Below are 17172 nucleotides of genomic sequence, written 5' to 3' on the forward strand. Positions count from 1 at the left end.
AATATGTGAAACCTTATCCTAACCATTTTTTCCAGAGGATCTCCAAATCTCAGGTCTGGAATGGCCTGAAAGTCCATCCCAGCCTTCTCTGATGCTTGGTCCCCCACCTCCAACATCCCTGCTTCTGCTTGAGCATCTCCAGTGATGCTCACTTTACTGAGCAGTTCCATCCAACCTTGGATATGCAGCCCTTCTTGTTAGAGCCACAGTCTGCCTCTCTATACCATAATCTCACTCATCCCAGTAATGTCCTGCAGAATGGCAAGGGCAAATCTGATTATTCTTCGTCATGGCGTGTAAAGGCATCTTGGGTCTTCCTTGATACTTGTTTTCTCCAGGATAAAAACAACTTTTGCAACATTCTCCTAAAACTTTCCAGTTTTCCTTTACCCACAGCTTTCTCTTTTCTAGTTAGCAATGATGAACTGATTTACTCTGAGCTCTCTGGCCCTACATCCCCACCCCTCCCCCCAATGCCCCTGAACCAAAGGGGACATACTGGGTCCCTGGCAAGGGCCTCTGGACTCAAAGCCAGAGACTCTTTATTTCTTACTCAGAGACTGTCCGTAAACAAGAAGTGTGTGCCTGGATTATCTGCCTATTCCCTCAAGTCTCTCACTGTGGTGGATAGAATTCCCTGACTACCCATTCTAGTTCCTGGCTTTTGCCCTGTGGAATGAAGGCCAGCTGTGGGAAGTATTTAGGAGAGGCAGTGTGGCTGCAGGAGAAAAAGCATGGGCTTTGGAGAGAGGGTCAGGTTTAAGTTCTAGCTCCTGCTACTATCTGTTACCTGAACTCACCAAAATCTTAGTTCTGGGTCTTTTGCACGTGCTTTTCTTTATGATTAAAATTCTTTTTCCTACCTCTTCATCTGGCTAACTCCTGCTGTCATTCAGAAATCACCTTAGCCCCAATGTCACTTCCTTCAAAATGTCTCTACTAGTTTAGTTAAAAGTAATGTGCCAATGTTGGCTCCTTGGTTGTAACAAATATACCACAATGATATAAGATGTTAAAACTACGGGAAACTGGGGTAAGGAATATATGGGAACTTTCTGTACTATCTTTGCAACTTTGCTGTAAATCTTAAACTATTCTGAAATTAGAAGATGATTTTTAAAAAGTCTCCACTGACCTTGTAGTAACCTATAATGAAAAAGATTATGATAAGGATTATATGTATATGTATGACTGAAACATTATGCTGTATACTGGAAATTGACACATTGTAACTGACTATACTTCAATTTAAAAAAAAATAGCCTTCACTGAGGAGTGTCCAAGATGGCAAAGTAGGAAGACCTTGAGCTCACCTCCTTCCATGGGCATACCAAAATTTAAACTATTTACAGAGCAGCTATTAATGACAATGACCTGAAGACTAGCATCTTCTAAAGACATAAAGAAGAAATCACATGAGATGGGTAGGAGGGGAGGAGATGCGGTATAGTCAAGTCAAGACCCACACACTGAGGCGGGTGACCCACAAATGGGAAGATAATTACAGCTGCAAAGGCTCTACCCAAGGAGCAAAGAGTCCAAGCCCCACATCGAGCTCCCTAGCCCTGGGGTCCTGCACCAGGAATGCAAGCCCCCAGAACATTTGGCTTTGAAGGTCAGCAAAACTTACTTTTGGGCAGGCCAGAGGGCTGTAGGAAATAGAGACTCTACTGTTAGAGGGTGCACACAAATCTCAATGCTCCGGCGCCCAGAGCAGAAAGCAATAATTTGAAAGTAGGCTGGGTGAGACCCACCTGCTGATCTTGGAGAGCCTCCTAGAGAAGCAGGAGGCAACTGGATCTCACCCTAGGGACATAAATGCTGGTGGCAACCATTTTGGGGACAAGGACACTGGTGCTGGCAAGTACATTCTGGAAGGCCTCTAGTTTTTTAGTGCAGAACCCCGCCCCACCCATTATCAGGCTGGCTGCCTTAGGACCCTCTGAACCCCAAGTCACCCTGTGACCAAGCACCATCACCACAGGGCCCAGAACCTGGTCCCACCCACCAGGGCACCAGCACTAGCCCCAAGCCCCCCAAGGCCACACACTCAGCCTTTGGGACCCAGCCTTGCCCACAAGCAGGCTGACACCAGCTCCAAGACACTTTGGGTTCCTCAGCCAGCTAGCCCAGGACCCAGCCTCACTCACCAGTGGGCCAACATCAGCTCTGGGACACCCCAGACCCCACAACCAGACATATCAGGAATTGACCCTGCCCGCCAATAGGCCGAACCCATGGCCCTGCATCCATCACCCAGGGACCTGGCTCTGCCCACCAGTGGGCTAGCACTAGCCCTGGAACCGCCCCAGGGCCCTGCAGCCAGCTGCCTTATAACCTGGCCCTGCCCACCAGCAGCCTCCACACAGGCAGATCCTGTCAACCAACTGCCCTGGGGGCCAGCCATGCCTAAGAGAACATTCACAGGAGTCAGCCTGCCACAACAGAAGGGACCATGCAACCCCACACAGGGGGCACCGCTAAAGCTTATAGTTCTGATGAGAGATATTGCACTATTGGAACTCACAGGACGTCTCCTATAAAAGGCCACTTCTCCAAGATCAGGAAACTTAACCACCCTACCAAATACATAGAAATTAAAACAGCATACTAAGGCAAAATGAGGCAACAGAGGAATACACTCCTAATGAAGGAACAAGATAAAACCACAGAAAAATAACCAAGTAAAGTAGAGATAAGTAATCTATTGGATAAAGAGTTCAAGATAACGATCATAAAGACACTCAAAGAACTCAGGAGAAGGATGAATGAACACAATGAGGAGTTTAACAAAGAATTAGAAAATACAAAGAAGAACCAAACAGAGCTGAAAAATGCAATAACTGAAATTAAAAAATACACTACAAAATCTATGGGATGTGTAAAAGCAGTTCTAAGAGGGAAGTTTATAGCAATACAAGCTTCTCTCAGGAAACAAGAAAAATCACGAATAAACAACCTAACTTTACCTCTAAAGGAACTAGAAAAAGAACAAACAAAACCCCAAATTAGCAGAAGGAAGGAAATCATAAAGATCAGAGAAGAAACTAGAAACTAAAAAAACATAGAAAAGATCAATGAAACTAAAGCCTTTTTCTTTGAAAAGATAGACAAAATTGATAAACCTTTAGCCAGATGCATCAAGAAAAAAAGAAAGGGCCCAAATCAATAAAATCAGAAATGATTAAGAAGTTATAACTGACAGCACAGAAATACAAAGGATCATAAGAGATTACTACGAACAATTATATGCCAATAAAATAGACAACCTAGAAGAAATGGACAAATTCCTAGTAATGTACAATCTCCCAAGACTGAACCGAAGAAATAGAAAATATGAACAGACCAAGTACCAGTAATGCAATTGAGTCAGTAATAAAAACAACTCCCAACAAACAAAAGTCCAGGAACAGGTGGCTTCATAGGTGAAGTCTACCAAACATTTAGAGAAAAGTTAACACCTATCCTTCTCAAACTCTTCCAAAAAATTACAGCAGAAGGAATGCTTCCAAACTCATTCTATGAAGCTAGCATCACCCTAACACCAAAACCAGACAAAAATATCACACACACAAAAAGAAAATTATAGGCAAATATCACTGATGAACATAGATGCAAAAATCCTCAAGAAAATATTAGCAAACCAACTCTAACAATACATTAAAAGGATCATACACCATGGTCAAGTGGGATTTATCCCAGGAATGCAAGCATGTTTAAATATCTGGAAATCAATCAATGTGATACACCATATTTTAAAAATTAAAGAATAAAAATTATATAATCATCTCAACAGATGCAGAAAAAACTTTTGAAAAAAAATCAGCATCCATTTATGATAAAAACTCTTAACAAAGTGAATATAGAGGGAACATACCTCAACATAATAAAGGCCACTTTGACAAGCCCACAGCTAACATCATACTCAACAGTGAAGAGCTTGAAAGCATTTTCTCCAAGATCAGGAACAAGATGAGGATGTTCACTGTCACTGCGTTTATTCAACATAGTACTGGAAGTCCTAGCCACAGCAATCAGACAAGTAAAAGAAACAAAAGGAATCCAAATTGGACAGGAAGAAGTAAAACTGCCTTTGTTTGCAGCTGATATATATAGAAAATTCTAAAGATGCCACAAAAAACTACTAGAACTCATCAATAAAGCTGCAGAATTCAAAATTAATATGCAGAAATCTATTGCATTTCTGTAACAATGATCTATCAGAAAGAGAAATTAAGAAAATATCTTTGGTGAACAGATCACTTATTGTGGCGATCATTTTGAAACATATAAAAATATAGAATCACTATGTTGTATAACAGGAACTAACATAGTGTCGTAGATCAACTACACTTCAAAACAACTCATAGGAAAAACAAACAAATCAACTCATAGGAAAAGTGATCTGATTTGTGGTTACCAGAGGTAGGGTGTGGAGGGGGAAGAATTGGATGAAGGCAGTCAAAAGGTACAAACTTCCAGTTATAAAATAAATAAATACTGTGGATGTAATGTACACCATGATAAATATAATACTGCTGTATATGATATATGAAAGTTGTTAAGAGAGTAAATCCAGAGTTCTCATCAGATGGAAAAGTATTTGTTTCCATTTCTGTAATTTTGTGTCTATATGTGATGATGGATGTTCACTAAACTTACTATGATAATCATTTCATGATGTCGACTAAACTTACTATAACCATTATGCTGTACACCTTAAACTTAACACAGTGCTGTATGTCAATTATATCTCAGTAAAACTGAAAGAAAAAAATTTAAATAAATAAAATTAAAAACCTCCACTATCTCTCCTGTGCTGGCTTAGCTGCTGTTTCTGTGTCTACAAGACCTGCTCCTACTCCCGTCAAAGTGTCCAAGTCCTGAGCACAACATCTGGCCCTTGTGTATGTGCCCTCCCTCTCCACTGAAAAAGGATGGGAGTCGTACGCATTTTTTTATCCCTGATGCTAGCACAGTGCCTAGCAAATTGGAATTATTCAGTAAGTATTTCCTAAGTAAATGTTTGTTGTTAAATAAGTTGATTTTGGGGGATCGTATCAAAGCTTGTTGTACGGTAACCTGAAATTACAGGCGCGGGAAGAAGAACTAAAGGCCAAACGCCGAGGGCTTTTCTCGCGAGAGTGTCGCAAAAAGCGCGGTTTCCCTGTCGCGCCGAGCACAGCCCTGTGCGGTGGTCGCCGCGGTCTGCGTGAGAGGGTCTAACATGAAGTCTTTGATACTTACTGACCAGGTGAGAGGAAGACGGATCTGCAAAGGAGATCCAGGATGAGTGTCCAGAAAGGGAGGAAAGCCAGCCGCTCCGGAGAGAGAAGACGGCCGAAGAAGCTGAGCCTGATGGAGCGTCAGGGAGAGGAGCGCCAGTGCCCGCACCGCCAGGGAGAACAGTTGACAGGAACATACAGAAGCTGGATGCTCAGAGATGAATTTCGGAGAGAGGGCTTCCAGCACTAAGGCATGTGCTTGATAAGGCAAAATTGAAAGGTCATGAGGCTGAAGACTTAAAAGACGGTAAGCAGACACATGGAACACTGGGCACATAGTCTATTCCCTGAGCTGCAATTTGAAGATTTTATTGACGGAGTTGAGTACCTGGGAAATAAAAAGCTGCTGCTGATACTGTAAATGAAGAGGAGGAATTAAAAATAGAAAAAACGCAACTGGACCTATCCTTTTAAAATACAGTTGTACAATGTACAATAGTAACTCAATGCTTCATTTAGAAATCTGACTGAGGTTGGATAGGCCCCAGTTGAGAAAATTTATTAACTTGCTATCTTCCAAATTTGAGATGACTTTATTTTGTCTACTTTGAGTGAAAATCTTTATGTAGTGAAACTTTTACAAATTTCCTGTTTAAAGTCTGGTATTATTTATAATTGTTACTTATTTAAAAAAAAAAAAGAACTTAAAATTTCCGATATTGTAAATGACTGGTAGGCTCTGCTTGCTTATCGACACGTTGGACTTGGCAGACATGCAATTCTGGTTACACGTGAACATCTGATGCATCCCTACTCAATGTGTATGTTTCCAAGAGAGTCACATGACACTCATTGCTCTGCAGGTTAAGAGTCCTGGGCCAGCCAAACCTTGCAGCCTGCTGGCACAGACAGGGAGGGTGTGGACTGTCTGTCAAGTGCACAAAAGCCAACTAGGGCAGAGAGCATGAGAACCGGTTGGAAGAAGAATGACAACACAGGGAGATGAATCTCCAGTTCAGCAATTCTAGTCCCAGCTCTTTCATTAATGAGCTGTGTGACCTTGGACAAGTGAGTTCCTCTTGGTAGGCTCCAGTGTCCATATCTGTAAAATGAGGGCTTGGATTGGCTGGTCTCTAAAGTCCCTTCCAGGATTGATGCTCTGTGACTCTGTGATCAGTGTGAAGACTGTGGACATCAGTGGAAGGAAGCAGGTAAGTGTGTATCAGGAGCATGTGGTAACTGGCCCATTGGTTCCAGGCCTTCAGCAGTCTTCAGGAAAAAGAAACCAAGCTAGGAGAGAGATCTGCTCTAAGGCACCCTGGAAGTAGAGACTTCTGGGGCACAACATCTCACCATTGTGACTAAAAGATCTAACTCAGGTCTGTCAGAAGGAAGCATTTCCAAGGATTGGAGTGGTGGTAGGTGAGGAGCAGAGCAGGGTTAATTTTCACATAGTAATAAAATTACCACATTTGGGGTAATTATGTTTATTGGCCAATAGTTTTTTATTGTTTCTTTGCACTGAAATTATCTAAAATTGTGTTGGAAATGATGCAAAGAGTACCACTTGGAACTTAGCTAGGGCAGGCATGATAGCAATGCAGTGTTTTCGAATGAAACTTAAGTCGGTGATTGAGATTATTTTGAGTTTGAGGCTGTGAACCATCAAGTCATAGAAATTCACAATTGCCTTAGCCAGGAGAAAAAAAAAAATCCAGTTTATTCTGAACTTTACCTGTTTTAAATGGGTGGTAGTGGCTTTGATAATTATATTAAAGACTCATTGGGAAGGATAAAGAAAAGTATATGTATGCCTAGTTGAATAAATAAATCATAACCAACTGTTGCTAGTCAGTTAGTGCCAGTACTTGGCAGAGAACTTAGGGTGAGTAAAGAAGAAAATAACATTATGATTTTTTTAAATCCTGGGAATATTCTTTTGGGTCATGGTTCACTGGTGTCAGAATTTCTGAGCGGTATGTGGAAACTCCTGCCTTTGTCCTTGAAAGAGCTGGAAATACACGGCCACAAGGTGTGCTGAGGAACACGGGCTTCTGCTTTAGGGTGACTCCTTTCAAATCTGGTCCTTCCTTGGTGTTTGACCAAGAGTTTCCTCACCTTCTTAGAAAAATGCTTGTGTAATGATTCACTTGATTTCAGAGAAGGTAGATATATAATTGCTTAAACTCTTGAAGGTGCTTGGGTTTGAATCCTAGTGGACAAAACACAAGCCAGGTGTTGGTGTGGAGAAGTACCATTTTTGGCTCTCAGCATTGAGGTGGACCAGGAGCAAAGAATAGCCCCTCCTGAGAAATGAGGGGACCAGCCAGATGCAGAGAGAATTAAAGGAAGTAGGTCAAGCTTTAGGCTTCCAGGAAAAGGAGCCAAAACACAAAATGGTAACAGTTAAATTTACTAAGTACTTACTCTGGGCCAAGCAGGGTTCTAAATCATAATGATCATAATCAGAATTATACTATTAGTAGTTCTCATACCAACCCTCTGAAGCAGGCTCTCTTATTTCCATTTTCTAAATGGAAAACTCAGGTACAGAGAGGTTAAATATTCACCTACGGAAAATCAGGTGGTAATTGTACAGCCTGGGATACAAACCCAGGAAGTGGGGCTGCAGAGTCGTGACTATGAACCACCTGTGTCCTGGTGCATCTATAACCTTTCAAGGTCGTATACAGCTCTCATTTTCTACCTCCAGCATCTGATCTGGACTGAGTAGGTAATAAACTTTGTTGAATGTTCCTGAACTGAATAAAACCAAGCAGACTCAGCTTGTGCCCACCCGGGGTCTATGGGAGGCTCTATTCTGCTCAGCACAGTACAAGAGAGAGAAGCAGACAGCTAGCCAGTCCCTGGGGGCTGGCAGCAGAAGCCTGGTCCAGCCAACTGACGTGGGATCATGGGCAGGATTCCCTCTCACTGCGCAGAAAGAGGGAGGAAAACCCTGGGCACACTGGAGCCCAGAGTGGGGCGGGGGTGGGGAGGTGAGGAAACAGCCTGCTCATTCCATAGCATGTACTGAGAACTCAGTACACCAGCCCCTTGTGCTGGGCACTGACCACTGCGGAGACAGAGTCGGATTGTGCATGTTCCATGTCCTTGAGGAGTACTGGGAGGGGCTGCCTATCTGAAAGGACCCAGGAAACTGCCTTAGGATCCCTGTCCTGCTTTGTAGGGCCAGAAAAGATCAACTCTAAATCCTATTGGCTCCCTTGTGGAGTTTTAAACATTCAGGTCATGCCACTAACTGGATTCAGGAGATGGGTTATAGAACTTTCAGACCCCTGGGTGAACATTCTAGATGAAGAATGTAGGGGCTAAGGTGGTGGTGAGGCCGGGTAGACGAGAACTTGCAAAAGGACTCTGGGATTAAAATGGCTAGAGAGATTGTTGGATGAGAGAAAGGAGAAAAAGAACGATACCTGTTCTTGTGTTCATAAACATTAGGATCTGTTTACCTCAGTAGGGAGGAGAGGGCGTTTATCCTCTGTGTTAGCCATGGAACCTTCTTTTGGGTCAGGTCTCTTGAGTGATAAAGCGGTTCTGGTTGGCAAGGGGCTTGGTCGGTGACGAGCGATGCAGGCGATGTCTGGTTTGCCTGGACCGTCCCAGTTTATGCTTGCTGTACTGGTGCATTGTTTATGTTGCCTTGTTTCACTTTAAAAAGCATCCTGGTTTGTATGATAAAATTTTATGGTCTTGCTTCCCATGGACAAAAAACACTTGCATTTTTCTGGTGGGCCTGAGTTGTGAATTTTAAGGGTAAAAAGATACTGGGGTGTAAACACCTCTTGCTAGACAGCTTTTTCCTTTGTCACCACCATGCCTTGAATATGGACAGAACTCTGTCCTTTCCCCCCTTAGCTTGGCTGGAAATATATAAAACTAAAATTTGCTTTTAAAATTAATGGATGTAAAATTATTGGAAAGTGAAAAAAAAACTTCTTTAAAATAGAAAAACGGGCACAGGGTACAAATTCATTAAGTTTTTGCCATAGATCAATTTTGACCGGTTCTATTTAGAGTTAACAGTTCTTGGATCTTTTAGCTTTTCTCCACCTAGAGTTCTGGGGCACACAGCTGGACCAAGGCTGGAGTGGGGTGCCAGTAGGGAACCACAGATGTTGGGGCAGCCCCTCAGCCTCTCACATGTCCTGCTTTCCTATAGGACCCTAGTCCTCCGGGGGGAGGGGGCAGAGGGAGTTATTCTCTCATGCGGTGCCACCTCTGGAGATCTGCTTGAAGCATAGTCACTGTGAATGTAGCGATTATTAGAAACTTGCAGAATAATCAAGGAGAAGGAATGAAATTGGTATTTCATGAAGTTTAACTGAGCATCGCCATGCTCATTAGCAGCAATCAGCTCAGTTTATGTGGCCTTGGTTACAGATGGAAGGAAATGAGGATTGGGGGAAGGAGCCTTTCTTGTGTGTCCTTTGCCCTCTCTCTCTCCCCTCACTGGGGCTCCTGTGTCTGTGTTGTTGTGCTGCTGTTGCTAAATCCATCAAACGAGACCTGTGACTGTATGTGACCTTAGTCATCTGTTTGTTACAGAAGCAGTTTTGGACTGTTTGAACTGCTTCATCACCTCTTTCCTTTGGAAGCAGATGGAGAGTAGGAGGAATATTAATAGATAATTATTGAGCATTAGGCCTGACATAGATGTTGAAGAGAATTACAGGGTCAAGGAATTAGAGTCCAAATTCAAGGAGATGTAAAAAGAATGAGAAACCTCTAACACTGTTCAGGTTTTGACGTTGGAAGCGCATTGCTTCAAAGATCTAGAAGCGTGTAGTAAAAACCACACCAGTTTCCCAACATAAAACAGCTAAAGATCACTGAGTAATAAGAGATAGCAAGGGTGTGCTTTTCAAGGAAAGTTCCCTAAGAAGCTTGCTATTTCAGGGAGACATGGGTCCTGGGTTTTGTGAGTCAGTTTTAAAAGGAGCCAAATGAGCTTATGACCAGTATTAATGCCTGTAGCTACTGAAGTTGAGACGGGGTTGTCAGTCAGTTCTCATGCTTCCTTCCATTTAAACTTTGTGTGTTACTGGGGGCACATGAATGGGCTGGGAATGTTTCCCTGCAGGGTCCTTGCTGATAGTTCCTTCTGATAAACTGCCTTATTCCTCACGTCAAGCCCTCTTCATAACGAAATAAATTATGGGTTGATGAAATAACATACTGATTATTTAAGAAACATGACATAACCTATCTATGAAGACTATTGAATGTGTGCAGAACTCTTCCAAATTTTAAACTCTGGGGGCTAGAGACCAATTCTGAAGCCACTGCCATTGCTCAAAACTTTGTTTTCTTTTACAAATCACGTCCAGGATTTGTCACCAGTCTTAAAAGCAGTCACATTTATAACTTTATAATAATGATAGAAATACTGAAAGCATTCAAGTTTTAATTAAGAATAATAGTTGAAATGTATCAAGGGCATACTGTGTGCCTGGTCCTGCCCTGAGAGTTTTACATCCTCCTAATAATAAGTATTCTTATATAGGGCTGATTATATTATTATTCCAGTTTTACAGGTAAGTATTATCACAACCCAAACTCTCTCCAGTATTCCTGACCAGACATCTGACTGTCTACTCAACATCATTGTTTGGATATGTAATAGGCATCTCAAGTTCAAAGTGTCCAAAACTTGGCTGCTAATATTACCTTTTTCCTTCTTCCAACAAACTTGTACCACTTCAGTTTTCCCCACCCCAGGTAATAGCAACTCCAGCCTGCAAATTGCTTATGCCAAAAACCTTGGCGTCATCTTTGATTCCTCCTTGTTCACACAGCACATCCCATCTGGTTAGCAAATCCTGTCACTGCACCTTCAAGCTGTATTGGAATCTGACCAATTCTCATTCCTCCACCACTGCTACCTGGTTCAAACTACCATCCTCTCTCACCTGGATGACTGCAGTAACCTCCACCTGCCCTTGCCCACTTCAAGTCTAATTCTCATCACACTAGCCAGACTGGCCCTGTTAAAATGCAAGTTCTGAACCCCCTAGCTGCTTCCCATCTGACTTCTTTTCTGATCTTTACCTTGAGTTCACAGACCCTGAATTTTATGCAATGTTTTGTGCATATGTGAATTCTGTGTATTCTTCTGGAAGAACCTACGGGGTGGTCACAAGATTCTCAAAGGACTCAAAATCCTCCAAAAGCTTAAGAATCACTGCTTGGAGGAAACTTCATACTTGAAAAGTCAATTTAAAGAAGGCATTTACTCAAATTTTAAATGATTTGGAAAGGATTCTTTATTTGACAAAAGGAATCACTGAAAATGTCTTATATGTTTACAATACCATGAAATAAATATACAGGCTTGTTTTAGTGGACTCTTTGTGACCCAAGTGTATCAGTTCTAAGAGGATTCAGAGTAAATCTGACTATATTAAAATCTGTATTTAACAGATGTTTGAGCCCCCTAGCTAACAGGTCTCTTATTTCAAATAATATAAGCCTATATGCATAGTTTGGGGCCTAGTATGTGTAAAGTATTGTATTTGGAAACGTTTTTGACATACTTTAGTACACAGAACTTAACTGCAGAGCTTGGTACAGAGTAGACCCTTGATGTCTGTCTTTTCTGTACTCTTCTCTCCTACTTCTCATCCTAGAATTTGTAGCATTTCCCAGATCGGCAAATTGTGAAATGAGATTGGACTTAAATTCATTCTCTTGGCCAAGGAGAGAGACCAGCAGTGATTGCAGGTGAGTCAGTCTGGATACCGGCTCTTGAGTCCCTGAGACCCGCGCACTCAATTGTCTTCTGCCTCATTCCCTTGACCATTTATAAACTAGAAACCCTGACCTATATCCCAGGGGTGTTAAGTGGATTAACCGGTAAACCATAATTAATTGCAACGTAAACATTAATTATTGTTTTCACGGTCAGTTCCGGTCTGGATTCCTGACCTGGAGAGAGACCCTGCTCACACAGTGGCCTCTGTGGGAGTTCAGAGCACCCGCAAACTCCATGAGGGATGTGTCCTCCTTTGACATATGTTAGGAGTACTCTGAAGTGTTGTAAAGTACTTGAGTTCTCACTGGAGAGATGTCCTATTTATAAGTGACTGCAGGGAACCTGGCCCCCATCTCCAACACTAGAAGGGCTGCCGTTGGGGCAGAGGCTGTGGATTTGCCTTTTATGGGCTCAGGGGACAGAACTAGGACCAGTGGGGAGGCAAATGTTAGCTCAAGAGTGGGAAGAACTTTAATGGATGAAGCAGTTCAACTCTGGACCCAATGCCTGAAAAAGCAGGGAGTTCTTCCCAGTCATGGAAAAGTTCAAGGGAAGGCTAGATGACTTTATTTTCAAATAATTTATTGTTTGATTACCTAACCTGTGTAGGGTATTATGCTACATGCTGGAGGAACCCAAATGTGAATAAGATAAGTACTGTGGTCTTAGCACAGATGTAAGAGAGGTTTAAGAAAGTAAACTCCATCCATCCTTCCTTCCATCAATCCATCCAAAGAATATACAGTTGTTTCTCGGTATTAATGGAAGATTAGTTCCAGGACCCGACCCCACCTCAGTCTGCCCTCCATAACTGTGGATGCAGAACCCTCAGATACAGAGGGCTGACTGTGTGTTGAGACATCATAGCCCTGGGCGCTATAGAGCACTGAATGAAACAAAGATTTTTGTGCCTTACAGGTGGTAGATGAGATGGATAATAAGAACCCTTAAAGCATGAAGTTAATGTTAGTCCTTGAGAATGAAATTAGGAAAAGTTAACATGAAACAAAACCAGTTGGCTAATAGGGGTGTAATTACAGCTAAGGAAGCTTAAGTAAAACAGATCATTGCATATGTTGGCAACTGTGATGACTGTTGTGTAAAGGGGGTAGTCTGCCTGGAGCTAGAAGATAGGGAGTCAAAGAAAAAATTTGTGAATTTGTTCCTAGCATTATCTGAATACAGGATAGTGGACCAGGGACTGAGGACATCAGGCTGTCATAGCTCAGTGACACTGGCCATTGAGATCATTCAACTCACACTCTTTCAAGAAACTCTTCCTATTCTCCTGGCTGACTGCTACTTACTTTCAGGTTTTGACTTAAGTATAACATCTGTACTTTCACATATTCTTCTCCTGCGTGGCACTTATCACACTGTAATTTACTGTTTCTTAACATCTATCTTCCCCACTAGACCAGAAGCTGCATAAGGGTAGGAGCCCTGCTGGTCTCATTCACCACCATATCCAGTTACCGGGCACACAGAGGCACTTGGTAAATATTTGTTAAATGACTGGGTAAATAAATGAAAGATGGAATGATTTCCCAGGAAGATTTTCCTGTAAGGGAGGAATTCTCTTGAGTAGAGAGATGACTTATATTTCTGGAATTCTTGGAGACCTCACAGTGCAATTCTAACATGAGGTAGAAATGAGAGTAAACAGGAAATGAGCAATGAGACTTCAGAGATGGAAGAGCATTATGGAAGTGGTTATGCAAAAGAGGGCACCTGATCTGAGTACCGAATCAAAGATGGAATTTGGCACGTCAAGCTGAGGGGTGGAGGGAAAAAGATTATTCTAGCCAGAGATGGACAGCATGAGCAAAGATACCGAGTTTGGAATTGAGAGTGCACATAGAGGAGTGATGGGGCGTAACATGGGGGTGGAGGGGCAGGCTGGGATCCCACTGAGACAGGGTAAAGAGTTTGGACTTACTCATCTGTTTGCAGGCTTTGCCAGAGAGGGGACCCCTGCATTGCTTGGGGGTCAGTTCCTTTTGTAGTGTTCCAAAAGATGTGGTGTGGACAATGCAAAGACTGGATGACTCCAGGAGAAGGCCAGCTGGCTGTCTCCCTGCAGTCCTCCACAATGGGGTATTACCTCAGTAATCTCATAGGGTCCAGGTTCTGGCCCTTTGCTTGTCAGGCTCAGAAATCTGTTTGCTCTCAGGTAGATCTGAGCTCACAAGGCTACTGTATATAACCAGGATGCTCATTTAGTAATTCACAAGGGAAACTAGCACTGCTAAAGATATCAAATGCTCAAGTCCTATGGCTAGAACGTTCTAGCCCTGTAAGCAGACCACATACGAAGTCATATTGTAATCAGGTGTCAGTTTGTTAACTCACAAGAAATATAATGCCCAAGGATGCCCAAGTCCAATGGCTACGTAGTCATTTCCTGTAGGTGGATCTACATGGGAAGCCAGACTACAATCCGTTGCTTGATAAGCTTAGAGTTTAGGACAAGGGGAAATCATTAAAAGAATGTTCTGAAACATCTGACCTAGTCCTCTATAATAGGCAGATACTTGTCACCAGAATTACCTATGTCACCTTTTTAACCAGAACCTCTCTGCCCTGGATGGTATTAGATGAACAATGCCAAGGTTTGTTTGACCTCCTTTCCCTGCATTTTCATGGCTGGTCAACCTCCCTTCTGACTTATGCTTCCTTTCTTTAGCTATATTAACACTTTAAATCAGATTTCATCGAGTTCTCTGGGTCTGAGAACCATTCAGTTTCTTTAAGGTGACTCAGCAAATCTCTGCTGTAATCAATGATGTATTGATGTCCTAGTTTAACTCTCAGAGGACAATCTCATCTCTAATTCTTTCAGGATCACTCACTGTTGCCCATAGTGCAGACAATCTCCCCAGCCTTGAGATTCTAGGGCACCTCAAGCCTCAGATGACTTAGAACAATCTTATTTAACATTGTCAGAATTTCACAAACTAGATAAAACCTCAGTGATAATAACCCTTTCCATTCCATTCATGTGCCTCTTTGCAACCAAAACACACGTTCACATCTGTTATTTTACTCCATCATTCTAAGATGGAATTCTTTACCTCTTGAGGTAAAGAGGGCAGGGATTGGAGTTGCTCATGGTCGCACAGTTAACAAGACGCAGAAACAGAGCTCAGACCCCAGGCCACTGTCTAGTATGTCCCACTGCTTCACCACGGAAGAGGGGAGAGTTCTAAATTCCACATACATTGAAAAGAAAAATCAAATTACACTAATGTTTAATTTATTCACTTGAAGGTCAAGTGGAGAAGTCAGGTGTTGAGGCTTGGCATGAAAGTCATGATGGAGAATTCTAGTATCAGAACCAGGGCTTGATTAGCAGCAGATCTGCCCAATCTCATCACTTCCTCAAAGAGGCAAAACAATGGGATTAGACAGACCCATGTGGCAGAGCTGGCAGGAGCCGTAGGAACAAAGACCAAATCATAGACTGGAAGGCCCATGAGTGAGCCCAGAGTTAGACAAGAGGGGACTGGTGTCCCTGAGGGATATCACCACCAAGCTGCAGGGAAGATAGGGCGAATGGCCCCTCTCAGCCTTTCTAGAATCATATCTTTCCTCTAAGCACTGCTCAATATAGGAGGATACCTTCCCACTCTTTGCTTCTTTGCCCTAGACATTACCCAGACCACCTCCCTTTGTCCTAATGACCAGTAATGAGTATCCACCCTGGGCCAGGTTTGGGATAGGGTCATTATTTTGCTCATAACAAGCTTGAAGACTGAATTGCCTCCATCCTACACCCAAGAAACTGTAGCCCTTGGAGGTTAAGTATCTTGCCCAAGGTCACTCACTAATATATGCTGGAAATGGGTTCTAGAGCAGGTCAGTTGGATGCAGTAGAACTCAAGCTTTTCCCATTGTGCTCTGTACATTCATGGCTCATAATGAGTCGTTACAGTTCAGGCCTCTTTTGTCCTCCAGTCCTCCTGGTCAGAGTGTTGAGAACAAGAGACAGGAGAAAGGCAGGAGAGTGTTGCATTCAGTATGTCCTAGAGCCAGACTGCCTGGACTCAAATTCAGGCTCCACCACCAGCCAGCTCTGTGACCTGGGGCAAGTCTTACCCTCCTTGTGCCTGCTTCCTCACTTGTAAAAGAGGATAATAATAGTAGTCACTTAAAAATTGTTTTTAAATAATAGTATCCACTTTATGGGATTGTTATGAGAATCAAATATGTTAATATAACTATGGTGCTCAGAAAATTGAGCACACAGTAAATGCTTAGTAAAAACAGCCATTAGTATCTTTTGATTAAATTGAGGTCTTGACCTCAATCCATTCTGACCCCTTCATTGGATTTGGGAGACAGCGCAGCCTTGTTAAGTCCATAATTCTAAGCCATCTCTTGAGGTGGGTTACCTTGTAGATGGGTCACCTAAACTATTTTAATGGATCATCTTAACCATTTTAACAGATCTCTATGATATAAATATCAGACCTCATCTGGAATTTTAGGGTCACACCACAGGTGGTCCTTACAGTTTGCCTCTGCTCTACCCTCCTCCTAGCTTTCCTAGAAATGCCTGTCAAAGTGATGGGGAGTTTACTGGAGAGTTGCCCTGATGTGGTCATTAACACTGCCCAGAGAGACCATTCTTTGCATGCTTTGTAGCTTAGCAGGCTCCTGAATCTTCTCAGCCAGTGAGGTTCCAGAAGCCTGAGCTGGCAGGAAAGGGTGTGGCAACCCCAGTTGACTCCAGAAAGGAAGCCAGCTCTGTCCACACAGACAGCTGTAGACCAATTAAAATGGTGCATTAACTAATTAAGGACTGTGAATGAGGCTCCACTTCCCTGAGGTGCCTCATAAATGTCAGTAATGACAGCCTTGGGCAGGAACCTTCTATGACTTGGAACTGGCTAACTTAGGTGACAGGATTCAAACAAAAAAGACAACAACCTGCAAGACATAAATTCATACTTTCAAATGGAATCTTTATACAGTTCAATTTCAGAAATACTTATGAAACTTAATTAGGAAAGGAGACAGTGCTGGACATGATGGGGACACAAATGGGTGACACTCAGTCTGTGACTCCAGGGTGCCAGTTCTCCATCTCTACTTCCACTTCTCAGCAGTCCCTGCAGTTCCTCTCACAGGGAATATTGCCATCACCCCCTAACTGGTCTCCCCATCTCT

The 17172-nt window shown here is 42.7% G+C and overlaps 1 protein-coding gene across 3 annotated transcripts in view; it reads left to right on the forward strand.

Annotated features, from left to right (window-relative positions):
• Window positions 1-6265: 6265 nt before the first annotated feature.
• Window positions 6266-17172, forward strand: part of FRMPD1 (FERM and PDZ domain containing 1) — a 118761-nt gene continuing 107854 nt past the window's right edge. Inside the window, exons 1-2 of one of the 3 annotated variants that reach the window (XM_032478014.1) lie at window positions 6266-6436; window positions 11876-11969. The gene's annotated coding sequence lies outside the window, so the exon portion shown is untranslated. The remainder of the gene's footprint in view (window positions 6437-11875; window positions 11970-17172) is intronic. The other 2 variants (XM_032478020.1, XM_032478016.1) reach the window with 2 other exon arrangements.

This window comes from Camelus ferus, chromosome 4, assembly GCF_009834535.1.
Source record: "Camelus ferus isolate YT-003-E chromosome 4, BCGSAC_Cfer_1.0, whole genome shotgun sequence".
Classification (NCBI taxonomy): domain Eukaryota; kingdom Metazoa; phylum Chordata; class Mammalia; order Artiodactyla; family Camelidae; genus Camelus; species Camelus ferus.